We start from the raw sequence: 5,677 nt of genomic DNA, 5'->3' as shown, positions 1-5,677 counted from the left end.
TATAGAAAGCCTGCAGCATCCCCAGGAGGTGGGGGTGACCCCTCCCACTGTAGAAAGCCTGCAGCATCCCCAGGAGGTGGGGGTGACCCTCTCCCATTATAGAAAGCCTGCAGCATCCCCAGGAGGTGGGGGCGACCCCTCCCACTGTAGAAAGCCTGCAGCAGCCCCAGGAGGTGGGGGTGACCCCCTCCCATTATAGGAAAGCCTGCAGCACCCCCAGGAGGTGGGGGTGACCCTCTCCCATTATAGAAAGTCTGCAGCATCCTCAAGGAGGTGGGGGTGACTGCTTAACTGCATACTTAGGACCTGAGACTTTCCCAGGTACTTTGTGTATGCACATGTATGCTTATTGGGGTCCACCCTGATAAACTCTGCCCCACTATGTCCATGGCAATCAATCAAAAAAGAAAACATTTAGAAAAAAGTTGTATTGATGCCTTTGCTTTTACACCCCATTCATTTCTGGATATTGCCAACTCCTCCTCCCCCTGAAGCCCTGCCTTGTAATGAAGAAAAACAGTCAAGCAGAAACAGTGACTCCAGTGACCATGACGGACAACAGTCTGTCCTTGTAGTCCCCACATTTTTGCAGAAAGTAGAGTTACATCCCATTATTTGCCCTCTGAGGTCATTCTCAGGATGTTTTACAATTACACAGAGTTTGGCTTCTTTTTCATTTACGTCGTTGGAGTCGTGTAGATTGTTCTGTTGGGTCTGCTTATCTCACTCTGCATCAGTTCATACAAATCCTTCTAGATGCCTCTGAATTCCTCTTATTTGGCATTTCCTGCTGCATGAAAATATTCCATTGCTTTCATATATCATAGTTTCTTTAGCCATCCCCTGATTTCTGGGCACACACTTTGTTCTAACACTTAGTGCTTTAGTATTTGCAAAACAACTTACATTTTTTTTATTGATCCTCACACCAATCCCATGAAGTAAATGCTATTATTATCCCCATTGGACGGAATAACATACTGAAGTTTAGAGGGTAAAATGAATTACCTATATTCACATTGCTAGTAAATATTGGAGGCGGGATTTGAATCCTGGTCTTTCTGGGGATAACAGAAGTATAAGACATATTTCGAACCATAAAATCACCGAATTTCAGAATTGAATCCCCTCCCTTATGTCCCCAACAGGGGGTCATATGGCATTGGATAGAAAACCTCCAATGGGGGGAAAAGAGACAGCTCATTCCACTTTTGGAAAGTTCTCTCGGGGTAGCAAGTTCTTCCTAAAGTCAAGCTAAAATCTATCTTTCAGAGACTTCTCCAACCCCCTGCTCCTGGTTCTGTCATCTGGTGCCAAGCAGAGCAAGCCCCATCCCTCTTCCTCAGGACATCCTTTTAAATACTTGAAGGAAGCTATTACAGCCCTTCAAAGTCTTTTCTTGTTCAGGCTAAATAGCCAGTCAATCACCCGAGCCTAGGGCATGAGGTTGGCAAAACAAATGTGGCAGTAGATGGAGGGAGAAAGCCCATCCCATTGATGAGTTAGACAGTAATAATAACCCACATGTATACCACTTTGAAAGGCACTTTTCTCATAGCTACCCTAGAAGGAAGGGAGGGAAGGACATGGGGTCCTTCCTAAACCCCTCAATTATTAGTACTCTCTCCCTCTTGTAACTACTTTTTATTAATTCATATATATATGTATACATACATATATACATACATACATGCACATGTATACATATATATAAATAGAAGATATATATTTATATAGATATAGCTTTATAGCTACATAGATATATCTTCTACACTTGTGTAAATATTGTATTCCTTCCCCTCCCCCAATAAAATACAAGCTCCCTGAAGTCAGGTATTGTTTGGGTGTCTTTGTATCTCTGGTACCTAGTATAATGCACTTAGCAGGCAAGTGGATCCCTATTTTACAAATGAGGAAACTGAGGCTCAGGGAAGGTTAGTGACTAACCTAAAATCACATTGTCTTAGAGCAGGAACTTGAACCCAAGTCTTCTGACCCTAGGTCAGTAGTCCTGCCCCTATGCCTCTTCCCGTTGCAAGACTTGGGTTCGTTTCCATTTATTATATGTAATGATTTAACATTTATACTACAATGAAAATAAAAAAGATCTTTCATTGTCCAAAATGGGGCATGAATGCCATGAGTTTTGCTGAGGACAGATATGCGTAAGAAAGGCAAGAATTTGGGCTAAGTGGATGGAGAATAATGATTTTTATTTACCTCCTTAGCTTATTTTTTATTCTGACTACAAATTTCATTTGAACTGAAGATTTAGGAACTATCTAACTCCAAGTGAAATGATTGTCTAGAACAGAGGACTGCGATATAGAATTTGACAAGAAAAGATTTGCTCTTAACCTTGGGGCACTCTGGACCAAAGCACTATCAGCCTGCCTTTCCTTATCAGGGAGAGGTTCTAGTCTCGCCACTACCCTAGAATCCGAGAACTGAGATGGACGGCAAGTAGACTGAAAGAGATGAATCCCATAAATGGTGGCAAGGAACAGTGCCCAGCAGAGACCACCACAACCAGCAGCCACCATTGGGCTAGGGTAGAGCAGAGAATCAGTGTCCAGTGAGGCCGCCTCCCTGGCAGTCCCCAGGAGTCACCACAGGACCAATGGAGGAATGTATTCAGTGGAGATGCCACATGGGGTCGGGGCAGGGGGGACAGCGTAGGTTGAATAAGGCCAAGGAACCAGAAGATGTGACCGGAAGACATCGATTTTTCTGAAGAGTCAGAGGCATGACTTAGCCGTTCACACAGGTGCCCTGGTCATACCTATCCCCTAAATGCAGGGGTGTGCTGGAGCCGGTTCAAACTGGCTTTCAAGAGCCAGTTGCTAAATTTTCTGTGTCCAAGCATTTCCAACTCAGAAATCAGGTGTAAGGAGGAACAGTGCTGACATACTCAGCCCTGGCCAGACCACACCTCCGGCATTGTGCTCAGTTCTGAGGACCCTAGTTGATGAAGGACCCCACTAATCTGGAGGACATTCACCGGAGGGCAGTCAGTATGGTGAAAGACCTTGAGCTATTTCCACAGCATCCTATGGATCACTTGAAGGAGCGAGGGGAAGAGAAGAAAAGATCCAGAGGGGATAGGATAGCTGACTTCCAATATTTGAAAGACCGTCATGTGAGAGACAGGAATTAGACTTGTTTTGTTTGAGACCAGACGGAAGAACCAGGAGTACTGGATAGCATGGTATCGTGGAACGAGCTCTAGAGATTTGGGACCTGGGTTCAAATCCTACCTCCGATGCCTATTACTTTGTGACCTTGAATGAGTCACTTATCTTTTCTTAGTATCAGTTTCTTTGTCTGTAAAATGGGAGGATTGTACTATATAACATTTAAGGTCCCTTTCAGCTCCAAATCTCTGATCCTCTAAGTTTTAAGAGGAACTTAAAGAGGGACTTGGAGGTAGGCTAGAAATTCTGACCAATTAGAGCTGTCCAAAAGTGGAATAGAGATATCTCAGGATGGAGTGGGTTCTTCCTCATTGGAGGTCTTCAGGCCAGGCCTGATGGCCCGTTGTTGGGTGTGTTCTAGTGGGATTCCATTTTGGGTATGGGTCTATCTGAATGGTCACTGAGGTTCATTCCAACACTGAAATTCTTTCATTCCGTGTTTTCCTAGGCTGGTTTGGTTCCAGCTAAAACCCTTGATTTCAGCTCGAGACCAACCAGGTTAATGTTTCCTTAAGGAGTCCAGCCCAGGCCTGAAAGCTTCCCAGTCCTAAAGGCCCCAAGAATACTGAACTCCAGCAGGCAGCAAGAATTTATTAAGCCCTTCCACTGTGCCAGGCACCATTTCCAGAACATGTTGGGAGTTTATTTGGGCTGTTGTTCAGTGTGCCCAGAGACAGAGGTCCAGTTTGGTCTGAGATACCCTATGATCACCCCAGAACTCCTGGGGCTTGTCCCATTGGAGTTTTTCCATGTTTTAAATTATCTCTTTGGATTCTTCTAGACTGTAGATGATCAGGGTCCAGAATTGACCTTGACTCCTCTAGCAAATCTGGAAAGGCTCCCCTTTTACCAAGGAGAAAACTGAGTCTCAGAGAGTGACTTGTTCATGGCCACCTAACTTGAAAATGAGGAAGCTGGGATTTGAACGCCAGTCTCCTGCCTTCCCATGTAGAGCTCTTTTTACTGAGGCTTGGCTCACACAAGGATGGACTCGGGACCTGGCTTAGAAACTACTGGCTCTCAGCAAACAGCAGTTCAGTTTTGGTTTGAAACCAGCCAAATCAAGGTGAGTCCGAAACATTCCATCTTTCACTTCTAAAGGACTCTGAGTTTATGCTGGAAAAATAGCCACAGGCAGCCCTCCATCTTGGAGAGTCTGGAGAGATGAGGGGCTGGAGAGCTTAGCCTGTGGGGGCCTCTTGGGGAAGGGAGTCTTGAGTTTCCATGCGTCTTCCCTTACCTTCCACAGGCCATCGCCCTCTTGGCGTGGGAAGCCGGTCTACTGGGCAAACAAGTCTTTGGCTTTTTGTTTGTGCAGAAAAGAGTTAGGTGTTTTTGGTTCTGCCCCAAAACAGCACAAACTGGCCTGGAACATGAGGTCACAGAGCCCTTATTAAAGCTAAAGAAGAAGGTGACTGACTACTAAAAGACAAATGGAGAGGGCTGGCCCGGCAAGCATCCAGAGCTATGGTAGGGCTGTTGTGACAGACCCCCATGGTTAAAGAAGGGAAGGGAAGAACAAGCCTTACAGTGCAATGTTAGGTGGTGCAATGGTTAGTGTGCTGGGCTTGGAGTCAGGAAGATGTGAGTTCAGATCCTGTCTCAGACACTGAGTTGTGTGAGCCTGAGCAAATCAATTTACCTCCCAGCCTCAGTTTCCTTACCTGTAGAATGAGGATAACAATAGCTTTTACCCCACCAGTTGTTGTAAGGATCAAATGAAATAACACATGTAAAGCACTTGGCAAACCATGAAGAGGTATATAAATACTAGCTATTATTTTGCTATTTATTATTATTTGTATTCTTTTTTTCCGACCTGTGTTGTTTGTAGCCATCATTTTCCAGCTGGTTTTCCTGATGTGTTTCCTTTATGAGTGAGACCAAGAGACCCACAGTAGTTCTTGTCTTGATCCCCACAAGGAAAGAGAGTGAATGATTTGGCCAATTAATGCCTTTGTTTAAGGCATGCTCAGTTCTGGCTCGTCGACCAATCAAAACACTTTTCTTCACTAAGTAGCAAGCCAACAGAAATAATGTCAAGGAATATCTGCACTTGCCTTGAATCGGGCCTCTCCATACTACATCATCTCACACTTCAGAAGCCCGTTCCGCCAGCATCTCCCTGTGTTGGCACCAGGCAGAGCTCCTCTCCCCTATACTCTTAAAAGTTTCCAGGACCAGGTCCTTATTGGCCATTCCCCCATTACACTTGCATAAATCTGCCCCCTTTCAGCTTCTGCCAAGTCCTAGTTTGCCTTCTGAGACCAAACATAGTAACTCTCTTCAGATCAGGGAAGACAGTTATCATATCTTCGCCCTAAGTCTTGTCTTCTTAAGTCTAAACCTCCTCTCTCCCCTTACCCTCTTCTCGTGGCATGATCTTGAGATGCTTTGTCCTCCCAGTGACCCTTTTCTGGACACTCTCCAATTCCAAAGTCCCCAAAGTTCCCCCACTAACAAAGGGGGAACCTACGAGTTAA

Source organism: Vombatus ursinus, unplaced genomic scaffold (genome assembly GCF_900497805.2).
Source record: "Vombatus ursinus unplaced genomic scaffold, bare-nosed wombat genome assembly UNPS02014799.1, whole genome shotgun sequence".
Classification (NCBI taxonomy): Eukaryota; Metazoa; Chordata; class Mammalia; order Diprotodontia; family Vombatidae; genus Vombatus; species Vombatus ursinus.
This window is presented reverse-complemented; position numbering follows the sequence as displayed.